Source organism: Silene latifolia, chromosome 1 (genome assembly GCF_048544455.1).
Source record: "Silene latifolia isolate original U9 population chromosome 1, ASM4854445v1, whole genome shotgun sequence".
NCBI lineage: Eukaryota > Viridiplantae > Streptophyta > Magnoliopsida > Caryophyllales > Caryophyllaceae > Silene > Silene latifolia.
Window position 1 is genome coordinate 199817898 of NC_133526.1, and position 17393 is coordinate 199835290.

Consider the following 17393-nt stretch of genomic DNA (forward strand, 5'->3'; position numbering starts at 1 on the left):
GCGGAAAATCTTTATTCCTGTAGATACCCGTATCCGTCGATATTGGAATTTATAGAGAACCCGACAAACACCCGATGATGATAGGACACATGTATTCTTTAGTTGTCATTGTCATTATTTGGAGCTCGTTTTACGAGGTAGAATGGGCGTCGTCGATGAAGTATCTTATCAATTTAAATGATATTTAAATTAATGTTTTTAGTGAATTCATTCTGTTAATTTAAATGATATTTAAATTAATGTTTTTAGTAAGTTCATTTTGTTATTTTAAATGATATTTAAAATTAATGTGTTTTTTAAGTGAATTCATTATTCATTTAATTTAAATGATATTTAAATTAAAGCTTTATTTTGAATTTATTTTCTTAAGTTTATTTTATTGAAAATAAAATAAATAATTGATTTGAAAAATCATTTTATGAGTATATTTGATTTGAAAAGTCATTTATTTTAATTTATTAATTGATTTGAAAAATCGATTTTAAAAGCGAAGAACTCGTTTTTAACCGTGTGTTTTGAGCTCGATTTTAGCTCGGTTTTTAAGCCCGTTTCCTTTACGAATTGGCACGAATCTCGAGTACACTAACCCACCTAGACCAATACCCATCAACCCATGTTCGAACCCCCTCACAAGCAGCCTAAATTCTCGTCCCAAACCCCTCCCAAGCAGCCCACGCATAAACCGAGCCCCCTGTTTTTGCGAGCCAATTCTCGAGCCCAAACCCGCTCCAAACACTACCAAGACCCGTACCCATTAACCCTAACCCATACCCTAGTATCCTACCCATATTATCCTAGCTTAATCACCAAGCAAACCCCCAAAACGAACCCTAGAAACCCCCCCAAAAGCTGCTGGACAGCAGCTATGTTCAGCTAGCCCGATTTGCCCTCCCTCTCTTTTAACCTATTTTAACTCCCTATAAATACCACCCCTCCAACATACATTCATTCCTCTAAGTTCTCCATACATCCAAGCATCACATACAAGCTTTAAACCTCAGAAAAAAACCCTAAACATCCTCCAAAAACCCTAAACAAAACCGACACACAAACTGAAACTGTTTGTGTGTCCTCTTCGAGAACCCATTCGTTCCTCCATCAAAACTCCATAAAAATTCGAGTTTCTTGTTCCTAATTAACCACATAACATCCATCTACACATTAGACAAAGATTTACGAGCCAAATTGCCCTTGAGAGTACACGAGATCCCTCGAAAAACAGAGTGAAATAACACTCTGTTTTCGCGGTTTACTCTTGTCTGTCCAGTTCTGTTTGTGCTCGTTTTTCGTGCCCATTAACCCAAAACGAGCCAGGGTTGCTTTAAGATCCTTGTTCTCCTCTCTTTCTAGTTTCCAAAACATCTTTCGAATCGAATTTTCGTCGTGAAACGAGGGAGATATCACTGTTTTAAAATCGCTGTCCAGAAACTTTCCAAAACGCGTGTTTGCTTTGTTCTTCGTCGACGACGGCCTCTCGAGATAAAATCTACCATCGATTACGACCCAAGACGGTGTCAACGATACATGTAGGTTGAGGGTGCATCAAATCCCCTTTTCTCTCCTTTTTTTATTTCGTTTTTTTATGCCTTTTTTTATAGTTTGTTTTTTGTTTGTTTTCGTTTTGTTTATCGTTTGTTTTAATTAACTATGAAACTAGTTAGTCCGAGTATGAGTTAAAGTACCACCACGAACACCCGCGTTGACCTGAGATGGGAAAAGAAACCGCTACTTCTGTCGGTCGTACACCCCCGTCTCATTTACATATCCTCGTGTTCAAGGTAGGGCATAAATAAAACGAGTTGTCTAACTTTCATCGCTTTCGACCCCTGTACTGTTTCGGCCAAATCGACAGACCCTAGGACCCGTTGCATGTTAGTTTAACCTCTGGTTGTTAACCTATGACGTATTTAGATGACTTTAATTTAATTTAATAACCTAATTAGACACGATAGGTGGCTTCGACGTAAGTTATAAAATCAATCGACGATTCTGTAATTAATTGAATGCATCTCTCTCTTTCACCTAATTTCTCGCTAGTATAAGAGTGCGTGATTAGCACCTTCTTATTGACACTCGATGATTTAAATTAATTAGAGAATTTGACCTATTTAGACCCTTTAGGCCGTGTAGAATGCACCCTTGCGCGACAATCAATCGACATCGTTTTTAACTCGCTTTCTAACTTGTTTCCTATCCCTTTTCGCAATCATTCGATCTAACCAATGAATCTAACTTAGGAACTAGGTTGGCCTTGTCTTGGCCGTGAGGGTGGCCGCTGGTTTGGGCCGTGGGGTGGCCGTTTTATTTACCTTTCTCGTTTTGTTTTTATACCGTTTGTTTCCTCGTTGTTTCATTGTTTGTAATTTACAGTTTGTTTATCGAGTTGTAATCTTTCAAGTTTGTTTTACTTTTATTGAGTCAAAACCTTTTCTAAAAACCTTAGTCTTGTTTGGTTAGACGGTTGTTCCCCAATGCTTGTAGGAGCGTAGTAAACCGCATGTTGTCTAAAGCAACATGGCCCGGTTTATGCTAATGCATGCTTTGGTGCGTAGCCCTATGTCTAATTCGATGAGATTAAGCGCGAGCACGCATTACGAGGAGTGACCCAAGGACCGTGGGTCATGTGAGCCGTGGGCCACCCTCATGTGCACGGTTTTCAAGGCCCAATGGCCGTGTGTTTTGTGTCGTATTTTGAGTTGTATGTAGCAATTGTAATTAGATCGAGTTGTAATTTATTTATCGTTGTGTCGGCATGAAATGCCTGGTTTGTAATAGGTAGATCCCAACGGCTCCCTCATTCCCCCTTAAGCCTTGTTTGTTTGCTTTACATGTTGTTAGATCAATCAACCCACATGCTAAATTACAACTTTGACAAAGTTAGTTTAGTTGCATCTAAAACGACATAGAAATTGTTGTCACATGATAGGGTTAAAACAACGATTGCATATCATACATCGTACGTAGCTATGACCTTGTTTGAAATCCGACACTTGACTTAGTAGAGGCCGTTATCGACGGGCGGGGTTGGGTGTCCTTATGGGCTTCCCAACACGTACCCTCACCCCTTACTCAAGATCTATGGTTTGCGGATCCGTCTAAATACCATTGGATTACGAGAGTCATTCAAATCGAGTGATATAGGGTACAAGTCTTTATCTTTAATCACTCGTAGTCGATTGGCTTTATGCTTTTCGATGAAAGGTGTAAAGTTGACTTGAACGGTTCCAAGTTCCCAAAAAACTTGGTGGCGACTCTAATTTGTCTTAATTCGATTCGAAAGAACCTCGAGTCGATTATGCGGGTGTGGATCCCTCGGACGCAGTTCCCGAGGGCCTTGTCCACTGATTTGGCGACTACTGGGAAAAGAGGACTAGTTACACTGTGTTTCTAGGGTCTTTTCCTCCGAGGTGAAACTTGAAAAGAAAGTGTTGGAAAGTAAAACATTACTCATAGTGCTACGATTCATGCATAAACCCTTAAGGACTTGCCGGGCCGTCCCGGCGTTTCTTCGTGATGCGTGGGGGCGACGTCCCACTATGCCGGGAAGCTGCACATTGCTCGCTTCCACTTCGCCTCGCGTGGTTCTTGAGGGTGGGGACGATCTTCTAGGTACTTTACCTTAAGACACCTCGCTCTATTAGACCGCAAAAGGATGGAGGGCATAGACCTTCTTATAGGAGACTTGCCGAGACTTAGAGATGTCTAGGAGCATACATCCTTATAGCATGAGAATGACAATGTGCAATGTGTTTTCCCGAGTCTTGTTTTTCGAAAATTCCCATGTCCCTTTCAAAACCGAACTTTTGAACAACTTACTTTCAAAATAACATGGTTTTAAAAACGCGGAATGCTGCCCAAATAGGACTAGGATTTTCGGCCCAAAACAAGCTTTTATAGCGGCATGTCGCCCATTTCAAATCTCATTTTTCAAATCGATCATTCGTTTTTCAAAATCAATCCAAAATGTTTCTCGAACCTCAACCAAGCATGAAATGCGTCGAGTCGTGTCCGGGTCATGGCCGTGTTAGGCCAGGTTTGTTTCAAGAGTCTAGAACACGACCTTGTTGGGTCACCCAAACTCACCTCTTGGGCTTTGAGTCATGTTGGTCGACCTTTTGGTCTAGAATAGTCCACAAAAAACGTCCAAGCTAGGCCTTATGGACGTTTCACTCGAACCCATGGGCTATGTTAGCCCAATCACGGGTTTAGTCACACCAAGTCCAGTTTAGAATCGGGTTATGACAGTTTGAGTCATGTCGTTTTGTCGAGTCTAAAATGAACCGATGTCTAAATCAAAACCGTGAGTTGAACCTTTGGTTAGTCAATCTCAAGTCGAGTCTTTGTTCAAGTCAAGTTAGGGTCGTGTCCTTAAGTGTGCAGGGGCTCTAACTTTAAATATTGACTCAGTACGGGGTTTTCTTGTAGAAAGGCCGCCCAAAACCCGACGTCAAGCAATGGAAGATGCTATCAACAAGCTCACGGAGGCCGTAAACCTCATGATGACCCGAATGGATGTGATCGAGTCTAAGTTGGTTGAAGATTCCTCTTCATCTACTCCACCGATCGATTTGGAGAAACGGTTCAAGTTCATCGAGGACCGTTTGAAGCTCTCCCAAGGGAAGAATATCCACTATGAGAATGCTAGGGCCTATGCCCCGATTCAGACAAGTTGCCCACGAACATGGTACTCACGACATCCCAAAGTTCAAGGGCATCAAGATCCATCCACCATGTTAAGGCCTATAAAGGGTACTTAGCATGAAGGGAGTACTGCCGATATGCTCTCGAAATTTTCGCCCAATCTCTCGGGTGAACACCCAAAGGCTTGGTTCTACAATCTTGACCTTAAGAACTTCCCCACTTTCGAAGATATTACGGTGGAGTTCTGTAAGCACTATGCGGACAATGTCGAGATTCAAACCAACATAAGAACTTTGGAGGTTATGACGCAAAAGGAGAAAGAGGGCTTTACTGAATTCCTCGCAAGATGGCGCGCTGAAAGCGTGAAGTTAGCTAAAAAGCCTGATGAAGTTGAAATGGTAGATAAGTTCGTGAAGAATTTACGACCGGTTTACCGTAATGCTCTGAAATACCAAAATTTTGGTTCTTTCAAAGAATTGATAAGGATCGGGATAAAGGTAGAGGACGATGTCCGAATTGCTGAAGCTGAGAAGCCAAAGGGATACCAAGGGGCTTCATCATCAAAAGCAAAAGCACCCACAGCGGCCCATTTTGTTGACACCGTCAATCTCTTAGATGGACAGTCAAAAAGGCCTCCGCGCCAAGCTCCGAGGGTATTCACTGATATCGGATGCACTTACGCCTATGCTCTTCAAAGGCTCATGGCCCAAGGAAAGTTGAAGCCCATTGGTCCAACTCCGGACCCTCCTGCTGATCAACAAGGTAAATGGTATAAACCAAATGCCTACTGTGCCTTTCATCAAGGGAAAGGCCATGATACTGAAAGGTGCTATCGACTGAAGCACGAAATTCAAGACATGATTGAGAACGGAACGCTCCCGATCCCAGCTGTTAAACCTAATAACATCACCAATCCATTTGGCGATCACTCCAACTTTGTTTCTGTCGAAGACAATGTCGATTACTCCCATCTTATCCGCCCATGTCACTTGAAAGGGGTGTTTATCGGGAAAATATTTTTGGATTGCTCTGAATTCTTGCCAAACCCGAAGAATGAAATTCAAGTCGGGAGTCTTGCTCTAGAATGTACTCCTCTTATTAACGAAGTTAATAAAAGACAATTCGGTTCACCAACCTTCATCACTGGCGTAGATCCTCAGAGGACTACCTCGGGATGGAGGCAGACCATCAAAGGGATCAAGGATCAGAGCCGAGCATCTAAGGCCGACGGTGACCAAGAGAAAGCTCATGACCAGATTTGAAATTATGAGTCGGGATCTGTTTTCTTATTTTAGTCGAGTCGAGTCTAGGACTTTCCTTTTTTGAATTTAAGTCGTTTGTTCCGCGATGTCCTAGGGTGTGTCCTAGGCATCGTTCCTTCGAGTCTATTAAGCATTTGACATTCCAATAAAAAGTTGCAGTTTCATTTCCAAATATGTCTTGTTTTCAATCCTCAATCATTCTGAAAGCATGATAAAAGGCACAATACACTCAAAGGCATCCCTGGGGTAGAAATATGTCCCGTTCCAAAATGTAAGGTACACTAGGATTCCGTGTTTGATTCCTATACCTATTCCATGTCTGGCGGTAGAAAACCACCATCTGAACCAATGTTTGTGACAAGCTTTTAGATGATTCTATGATGAACCCGGACTAGCTCCTGGTTTCCCTATCGATGATGGAAGGCAAGCCCATCCCGAACAAAATCATCCCATCTCGAAGAGAGAAGATATCAACCCGTTCTAACAAGGAATTGTTAGTTCTTACCCAAATTAGTTGGCGAAGCCCAGTTTTCAAGGTGTATCCATTTATGACTAAGAGAATGAATAGAAGATCATTTTCAAAGAGAGGAAAAAAAGATGAAAAAATGAGAAAAAGAGAAAAATTGGAAAAATGAAAAAAAAATGAAAAAAAAGAAGAATGAAAAAAAAGATGAAAGAAAAAGAAAAAAGAAAAAAAAGATGTTGAAGTTATTGCGGAATGCCTTTGGTTGGATGTCGAAGTTACGAAAGCCATAAGTCAAGTCAAGTACCCATAGTTGAAGTTCAATGGGCGAAGCCCAAAAGCGTCAGTAGTAACCTCTTTACCCTCTAAGTCCTTCCTGAGACAGTTACAAGGGATAGTCAGGAATTTTGAGAATTATTCCGCTTGTGTTGTTACACCCAGCCTTTAGGGTCCAGACATGGAAATTTGAACCCACATCATTTTTCAACCTATTTGCACTCGTGGTTCATCAAACCCGAGACACCCATTCCAACCACGTTATAAGCCATAGCCCTTGGCCTTAACACCACAAAACAAACCTTCAGAATGATGGTTAACCATTCAAACTTGTTATTACCAAGCTCCACATCCCAAAAGATCCAAGCCTTTTACACCTTACCCCAAACACGGGATTTAACGGTACTTTACAGGCTAGAATGGGATATGACATGATACCTTAGGTGAAACCTTCGAGTGTGTACACACAATCAATATGCCAAGTTTATGCACCTTGATCGAACTACGTCGGATTTGATTTCGCTCCACGCGAATACGTAGGCAGTCCTTCAGAATAAGGGATTCAATCCACTCATCAACCAAGTTGTCATCTTGTCGGTTTCTTACGGGTCTTAACCAAGTCCAAATGAAGCCACCTTTGTTTGAGTCGGTCTTAGCACTCGATGTAGGCTAGGATAAGGATATAGGTTCAGATGAGTAGTGTCAAGTCTCGGAATGAGCTTTATCTAACGGTTTAGGCAAAGATGCTGAGGCACATAGATGTGGGTTTGTGTTGGGAACAGAAAATATGAAAAACCCGCTGAAAAGAAAGAAGGCGTGGAAGAAAAAATAGTAAAAGCCCGCTGAAAAGAAAGAAGGCGGTGACAAGAAATGATGAAAACTCGCTGAAAAGAAAGGAGGCGAGGAGAAGAGTGACAAAATGTTCCCAACAAGAGTGATGTGTGATGTCTAAGTGCTTTCATAAGATCAGTCTGTGTTTAGTGTCGGGCGAAGCCAATGTTGTTGCTCTGTGATTTTAATCCACCTTGTCAATGCCAAGTGATCTTGATTCCCATGTGCCCTCGGGAGCACGCCCATGCCTTACGATGTCTCTGTCCCAAGTCCGACGACCTTGTGATTCCCATTTGCCATCTTTTGGCGTCAGAACGGCCAATTTACATTTCTACCCCCAACAAGTCAATAATTGAATTTAAACTCGTGCACACTTACGGTTTTATTTTCCTTTTTTGTTTTACGGTAGCGGGCTACGCCCACGTTGTTTACGGGTCATACGGAGTGTCTGAGTCGTATTTCGTGCTCACCCATCAAGGTTCGATTTCAAAATGCCAAAAATTTCAGAATTTCAAAATTTCAAAAACTTTCAAAATTTTAAAAACTTCTTTCGCGAATTATGGACAGATGGTTCAAATCTCAAAATTCAAAATCAAATTTTGGGTCGACGACCTAACATCTAAATGATTCGTTTCAAATTCAAATTTCGGGTCGATGGCCCAATTATTCAAAATTTTCAACATGTTCAAATTTTGGGTTGATGACCCAGTCTTTCAAATTCAATTTCAGGTCGACGACCCAGCATTGGGTTGATGACCCAGTCTTTCAAATTCAATTTCGGGCCGATGACCCAACATCCAAGTGATTCATTTCAAATTCAAAATTTGGGTCGATGGCCCAATTATTCAAAATTTTCAAATTCAATTTTCGGGTCGATGGCCCAACATACCAAGTGATGTCAAATTAAAAATTCGGGTCGATGGCCCAATTATTCAAAATTTTCAAATTTAATTCTCGGGTCGATGATCCAAATGTGCTTATGTGATGAGTGTTGCTAGTACGTTTTTGTGTTTCAATTATAGCAGGATATGCTTCAACTGGGGGCTCTAAAGTCTTCGACTTTAGAGCCATTACAAACTGGGGGCTCTGAAGCCGTTGGCTTCAGAGACCATTATCAAGATGTAAAGGATGATATCCACCAAGAATTCAATTCAATACAAGAGTATGAAATGGAAGAATTCCGTAGCTGAATGCAAATGATGAAAGCGGCGGCAACCTCCTTGGAAAGTCCCGTCCCATTCGGACAAGTGCCAGGAGATGATAAATTTTGGGCAAATGTCGTGAGATGATGAATTTTGGACAAATGCCAGCCGATGATAAACTTTGGGCATGTGTCAGCAGTTGCCGAACTACGACGCGGGTTTGATTCCGTCAGAAACGGATACGTAGGCGCCTAAGGATAAGGCTCAATCCACCATTTATGCAACTTATGGGTCGATGACCAACGAAGATAATTCGACGCAACAGAAGGAAGAGTTAATCCCCGACGAAGTTTCAGGTATGATCTCTTCTTATGGCTGGCGAGCTTATATACGCAAGTCTAATGGACTATAAACGACGACCCATGAGAATCCTCGGTCGAAAGGGACTGGGGTATACTTTGACTTTCGCCTTGTCCAAGCCTCGGTCAAAGTGGGGGCTCAGAGATACCCGTATCCGTCGATATTGGAATTTATAGAGAACCCGACAAACACCCGATGATGATAGGACACATGTATTCTTTAGTTGTCATTGTCATTATTTGGAGCTCGTTTTACGAGGTAGAATGGGCGTCGTCGATGAAGTATCTTATCAATTTAAATGATATTTAAATTAATGTTTTTATTGAATTCATTCTGTTAATTTAAATGATATTTAAATTAATGTTTTTAGTAAGTTCATTTTGTTATTTTAAATGATATTTAAAATTAATGTGTTTTTTAAGTGAATTCATTATTCATTTAATTTAAATGATATTTAAATTAAAGCTTTATTTTGAATTTATTTTCTTAAGTTTATTTTATTGAAAATAAAATAAATAATTGATTTGAAAAATCATTTTATGAGTATATTTGATTTGAAAAGTCATTTATTTTAATTTATTAATTGATTTGAAAAATCGATTTTAAAAGCGAAGAACTCGTTTTTAACCGTGTGTTTTGAGCTCGATTTTAGCTCGGTTTTTAAGCCCGTTTCCTTTACGAATTGGCACGAATCTCGAGTACACTAACCCACCTAGACCAATACCCATCAACCCATGTTCGAACCCCCTCACAAGCAGCCTAAATTCTCGTCCCAAACCCCTCCCAAGCAGCCCACGCATAAACCGAGCCCCCTGTTTTTGCGAGCCAATTCTCGAGCCCAAACCCGCTCCAAACACTACCAAGACCCGTACCCATTAACCCTAACCCATACCCTAGTATCCTACCCATATTATCCTAGCTTAATCACCAAGCAAACCCCCAAAACGAACCCTAGAAACCCCCCCAAAAGCTGCTGGACAGCAGCTATGTTCAGCTAGCCCGATTTGCCCTCCCTCTCTTTTAACCTATTTTAACTCCCTATAAATACCACCCCTCCACCATAAATTCATTCCTCTAAGTTCTCCATACATCCAAGCATCACATACAAGCTTTAAACCTCAGAAAAAAACCCTAAACATCCTCCAAAAACCCTAAACAAAACCGACACACAAACTGAAACTGTTTGTGTGTCCTCTTCGAGAACCCATTCGTTCCTCCATCAAAACTCCATAAAAATTCGAGTTTCTTGTTCCTAATTAACCACATAACATCCATCTACACATTAGATAAAGATTTACGAGCCAAATTGCCCTTGAGAGTACACGAGATCCCTCGAAAAACAGAGTGAAATAACACTCTGTTTTCGCGGTTTACTCTTGTCTGTCCAGTTCTGTTTGTGCTCGTTTTTCGTGCCCATTAACCCAAAACGAGCCAGGGTTGCTTTAAGATCCTTGTTCTCCTCTCTTTCTAGTTTCCAAAACATCTTTCGAATCGAATTTTCGTCGTGAAACGAGGGAGATATCACTGTTTTAAAATCGCTGTCCAGAAACTTTCCAAAACGCGTGTTTGCTTTGTTCTTCGTCGACGACGGCCTCTCGAGATAAAATCTACCATCGATTACGACCCAAGACGGTGTCAACGATACATGTAGGTTGAGGGTGCATCAAATCCCCTTTTCTCTCCTTTTTTTATTTCGTTTTTTTATGCCTTTTTTTATAGTTTGTTTTTTGTTTGTTTTCGTTTTGTTTATCGTTTGTTTTAATTAACTATGAAACTAGTTAGTCCGAGTATGAGTTAAAGTACCACCACGAACACCCGCGTTGACCTGAGATGGGAAAAGAAACCGCTACTTCTGTCGGTCGTACACCCCCGTCTCATTTACATATCCTCGTGTTCAAGGTAGGGCATAAATAAAACGAGTTGTCTAACTTTCATCGCTTTCGACCCCTTTACTGTTTCGGCCAAATCGACAGACCCTAGGACCCGTTGCATGTTAGTTTAACCTCTGGTTGTTAACCTATGACGTATTTAGATGACTTTAATTTAATTTAATAACCTAATTAGACACGATAGGTGGCTTCGACGTAAGTTATAAAATCAATCGACGATTCTGTAATTAATTGAATGCATCTCTCTCTTTCACCTAATTTCTCGCTAGTAAAAGAGTGCGTGATTAGCACCTTCTTATTGACACTCGATGAGTTAAATTAATTAGAGAATTTGACCTATTTAGACCCTTTAGGCCGTGTAGAATGCACCCTTGCGCGACAATCAATCGACATCGTTTTTAACTCGCTTTCTAACTTGTTTCCTATCCCTTTTCGCAATCATTCGATCTAACCAATGAATCTAACTTAGGAACTAGGTTGGCCTTGTCTTGGCCGTGAGGGTGGCCGCTGGTTTGGGCCGTGGGGTGGCCGTTTTATTTACCTTTCTCGTTTTGTTTTTATACCGTTTGTTTCCTCGTTGTTTCATTGTTTGTAATTTACAGTTTGTTTATCGAGTTGTAATCTTTCAAGTTTGTTTTACTTTTATTGAGTCAAAACCTTTTCTAAAAACCTTAGTCTTGTTTGGTTAGACGGTTGTTCCCCAATGCTTGTAGGAGCGTAGTAAACCGCATGTTGTCTAAAGCAACATGGCCCGGTTTATGCTAATGCATGCTTTGGTGCGTAGCCCTATGTCTAATTCGATGAGATTAAGCGCGAGCACGCATTACGAGGAGTGACCCAAGGACCGTGGGTCATGTGAGCCGTGGGCCACCCTCATGTGCACGGTTTTCAAGGCCCAATGGCCGTGTGTTTTGTGTCGTATTTTGAGTTGTATGTAGCAATTGTAATTAGATCGAGTTGTAATTTATTTATCGTTGTGTCGGCATGAAATGCCTGGTTTGTAATAGGTAGATCCCAACGGCTCCCCCATTCCCCCTTAAGCCTTGTTTGTTTGCTTTACATGTTGTTAGATCAATCAACCCACATGCTAAATTACAACTTTGACAAAGTTAGTTTAGTTGCATCTAAAACGACATAGAAATTGTTGTCACATGATAGGGTTAAAACAACGATTGCATATCATACATCGTACGTAGCTATGACCTTGTTTGAAATCCGACACTTGACTTAGTAGAGGCCGTTATCGACGGGCGGGGTTGGGTGTCCTTATGGGCTTCCCAACACGTACCCTCACCCCTTACTCAAGATCTATGGTTTGCGGATCCGTCTAAATACCATTGGATTACGAGAGTCATTCAAATCGAGTGATATAGGGTACAAGTCTTTATCTTTAATCACTCGTAGTCGATTGGCTTTATGCTTTTCGATGAAAGGTGTAAAGTTGACTTGAACGGTTCCAAGTTCCCAAAAAACTTGGTGGCGACTCTAATTTGTCTTAATTCGATTCGAAAGAACCTCGAGTCGATTATGCCGGGTGTGGATCCCTCGGACGCAGTTCCCGAGGGCCTTGTCCACAATTCCGCAGGAGGAAACTCCTGGGGAAAGGACGCAGCACCTGCTGCGCCTCTTCCAAGAGCCGCAATGGCTGTTGCGCCTCTTCCTCAGCTCCTTTCTGCATATTTTAAGATCTTTTCGAGATTTATTTCCAAAGTTTTACCGAAACCCTAATTCCTCCATGTGATTAGTATAAATAGGGACCTTCGTTCCTCATATTCTTCACGCGAGTGTCCGCCCTTCTCTTCTCCCTTTACATTCTAAGACCGTGCTCTTTGCTTATTGGCGTCCACGTGCTTGAACTTTCGACCACGTAAGCTCGGATCCTTCTGAGTACCAGCCTTGTTTTGCATGACCGACCAATTTGACCAACTCCACTCAATCAACTTAATCAACTTAGTTAATTTCCTCTTACGAGGGAACTTTCATCATACATTCGAGTCGAGCAATCACTAATCGTTAACTTAGTTAATCTCGCTTCATCAAACATGTAAGTCTGAGGTTGTAAATCCCATGTTTTATTTTTTGTACCTTTTTTATAAATTATTGTAAGATTTACGTCGAAAGCATGTTTAAAACCGATTTATAAAACCTTTTATTAAACCCTTTTTTCGGATTAATGGAAGACAAACTTTGAGAAGAAACACGGCAACTGCTGTGCCCCTTCGAAGAGCCGCAGCATCTACTGCGTCTCTTTCTCAGGTTGCCGCTGTTTCTGCTTTTCTTGTTCTTCCTTTTTTTTTTTTTTTTTTTTGATTAGGTAAGAAAACTAGGTTGATCCTCTAGGGTAGGACCAACCTATCTCATCCTTTCGAATGAGGGAGGTAAGTTGAAGCCACCGGCTATCAAACCACCTCGAAAGAGTTGGACATGTATGTCCAACTGAAGCCACGAAGTCAGCAACCTTGTTGGCTTCACGAAAGCAATGTTTAATTATCACTTCATCGAAAAAATGAAGGTCTAATTTCACATCCTTGATAATACTAGAAATTTCCCACGGAATTTGCCAAGTACCTCAAATCGAGTTAATAACACATAAGTTATCACCCTCCACAATTAACTTTGAGATTCCTAAGTATTTGGCTGCTAAAATACCTTCTTTTAAAGCAAGTGCTTCCGCAACAAGGATACTGTTGGATCCGCACTTTTTTGCTCCTAACAAAACAACTTTACCATTGTGATCTCTAATAGAATATCCTAAAGCAGCTTTATTACCTTCTATTCTCGATCCGTCAAAATTTAGCTTTAGGAAACCGTTCGTAGGTTTTTCCCACCAAATCTCTTCCTTACTAGAATTGTTTCTAGCTGACTCTTCTACCTCGGGATTGTTGAGATCCTTAAATCTAGTCACATTCCATGTCTTAGTGCTATTATTACATAAAGTAATAAGTTTGCTGATACTTAAATTAACATTATTAAAGATAATATCATTTCTATGGAACCATGAATTCCACCAAATAAAAATAATCTTTATAAATTCATCTTTTGGAATTAAATCCTTGAGATAATTAAGTTTCGTTAGAAAACTTTGACTTGTAATAGTATCATAATTTGACAAAAACTCGTTGAAACTAATAATGTTCAGGTCTTGGATAACAGACCCAATCAAGGGACATTCGTAAAAGAAATGATCTTTGTTTTCAATAGGATTGTTGCACAGAACACAATGAGGTGGGACATCAATATGACTTTTGAGAAGTCTACTTTTCGTTGGAAGGCCGTCAACATATGCTTTCCAAAGAAAAAATTTCAATTTAGGAGGAATATTCAATTTCCAAATCCACTGAAATTCACATTTGTCAAGAGCTTGATCGAACAAACCTTGCGCTAACCAAGTTGCTGTTTTGGTAGAGAAATTTCCATCTACGAACAATCCCCAAATGAGGGTATCTGGAATATCATTATGTGGCACTGGAATGTTAGTAATCTGATTAACAATATCGTTATTCACTAAACTGGATAATTTACAAACATCCCATTGCTTGTCTGAGGTTATGAAATCTTTAACCAAAAGATTAAGATCACGGTTACTATCATCATCAACCATACTGCTTGTTAGTGGGTGTGCAAAAACCCAATTATCAGACCAAAACTTAATGTTGCTACCATTACCTACCTGCCATCTCAGTCCTTTTCTAAATAGAGTCCGAAGACTCATTAGTTTACGCCATTGCCAATAAGAGGCTGAATTAGGCTTATGATCAAAGAGTGAACAATTTCTCAAGTATTTTTTAGATACCACTTTGACCCATATACTTTCCTTATCCATAACAATTTCTCAAGTATTTTCTTGTTCTTCCTTTGTTCTTCGTTGATTCGTCTCTTTTTGTTCCGTTTTCTTTTCTTTTCTTCGTCATTCATTCGTATAATAATTTTAGCACATAATTCATAGTAATTTATCACTTTTAATTTCCGACTTAAATCCCAAGTAATCAATATTTGCGGGTTTTCGTCATTAAAATCAAACCCGAATTTTAGAGATTAGATTCGTCCATATCAAGTCTCTGGAATTCGCCTTTTGTATATTTTTCACCATCTTCATCATCATTAGTTTAACATAATATACCTAATTAATTTGTATTAGCAAACCCTATTCGATTGCAGCCTCAAATAACGAACATTAATAGATTTTTGAAGATTATCCGAGGTTCGACGAATGCGGGATTATTGCATACCGGCACCCCCAAATGTCTTCCGTTGGTACTCAAATTTTGCGTGGCCGCTTTATCCGACTTGAGGAACTATCTATGTGATTTCCGGAGAATTTTGTTCCGGGATCCTGGAATCCCGAAAAACCGTATATTATACACTACAATTTGAGCCGTTCGGGAGGTCGTACCGGACCCTGTTTATTTTTCTCCCCGTTTTTCAATCACGAGTCCGACCTCATTTCAGGTGTTAACCTATTCGATTGCAGCCTCAAATAACGAACATTAATAGATTTTTGAAGATTATCCGAGGTTCGACGAATGCTGGATTATTGCATACCGGCACCCCCAAATGTCTTCCGCTGGTACTCAAATTTTGCGTGGCCGCTTTATCCGACTCGAGGAACTTTCTATGTGATTTTCGGAGAATTTTGTTACGGGACACTGGAATCCCGAAAAACCGTATATTATACACTACAGATTGAGCCGTTCGGGAGGTCGTACCGGACCCTGTTTCTTATTCTCCCTGTTTTTCAATCACGAGTTCGACCTCATTTCAGGTGTTAACCTATTCGATTGCAGCCTCAAATAACGAACATTAATAGATTTTTGAAGATTATCCGAGGTTCGACGAATGATGGTTTATTGCATACCGGCACTCCCAAATGTCTTCCTTTGGTACTCAAATTTTGCATGGCCGCTTTATCCGACTCGAGGAACTTTCTATGTGATTTCCGGAGAATTTTGTTCCGGGACACTGGAATCCCAAAAAACCGTATATTATACACTACAATTTGAGCCGTTCGGGAGGTCGTACCGGACCCTGTTTCTTATTCTCCCTGTTTTTCAATCACGAGTTCGACCTCATTTCAGGTGTTAACCTATTCGATTGCAGCCTCAAATAACGAACATTAATAGATTTTTGAAGATTATCCGAGGTTCGACGAATGCTGGATTATTGCATACCGGCACCCCTAAATGTCTTCCGTTGGTACTCAAATTTTGCGTGGCCGCTTTATCCGACTCGAGAAACTTTCTATGTGATTTCCGGAGAATTTTGTTCCGGGACACTGGAATCCCGAAAAACCGTATATTATACACCACAATTTGAGCCGTTCGGGAGGTCGTACCGGACCCTGTTTCTTATTCTCCCTGTTTTCTATCACGTGTTCGACCTCATTTCTGGTGATAACCTATTCGATTGCAGCCTCAAATAACGAACATTAATAGATTTTTGAAGATTATCCGAGGTTCGACGAATGATGGTTTATTGCATACAGGCACCCCCAAATGTCTTCCGGTAGTACTCAAATTTTGCGTGGCCGCTTTAGCCAAACCGAGGAACTTTCTATGTGATTTACGGAGAATTTTGTTCCAGGACTCTGGAATCACGAAAAACCGTGTATTATACACTTCAATTTGAGCCGTTCGAGAGGTCGTACCGGACCCTGTTTGTTTTTCTCCCTGTTTTTCAATCACGAGTTCGACCTCATTTCAGGAGTTAACCTATTCGATTGCAGCCTCAAATAACGAACATTAATATATTTTTGAAGATTGTCCGAGGTTCGACAACTGATGGTTTATTGCATATCGGCACCCCCAAATATCTTCCGTTGGTACTCAAATTTTGCGTGGCCGCTTTATCCGACCCGAGGAGCTTTCTATGTGACTTTCGGAGAATTTTGTTCCGGGACCCTGGAATCCCAAAAAACCGTGTATTATACACTTCAATTTGAGCCGTTCGGGAGGTCGTACCGGCCCCTGTTTCTTTTTGTCTCTGTTTTTCAATCACGCGTCCGAGCTTATTTCAGGAGTTAACCTACTCGATTTCAGCCTCAAATAACGAGCATTAATAGATTTTTTACGATTATCCGAGGTTCGACGAATGCTGGTTTATGGCATACCGGCACCCCCAAATGTCTTCCGTTGGTACTCAAATTTTGCGTGGCCGCTTTATCCGACCCGAGGAAATTTCTATGTGATTTTCTGAGAATTTTCTTCCGGGACCCTAAAATCCCGAAAAACCGTGTATTACACTTCAATTTGAGCCGTTCAGGAGGTCGTACCGGACCCTGTTATTTTTCTCCCTGTTTTTCAATTACGCGTCCGACCTCATTTCAAGAGTTAACCTATTCAATTTCAGCCTCAAATAACGAGCCTTAATAGATTTTTGAAGATTATCTGAGGTTCGACGAATGCTGGTTTATTGCATACCGGCACCCCCAAATGTCTTCCGTTGGTACTCAACTTTTGCGTGGCCACTTTATCTTACTAAAGGAACTTTCTATTTGATTTCCAGAGAATTTTGTTCGAGACCTTGGAATCCC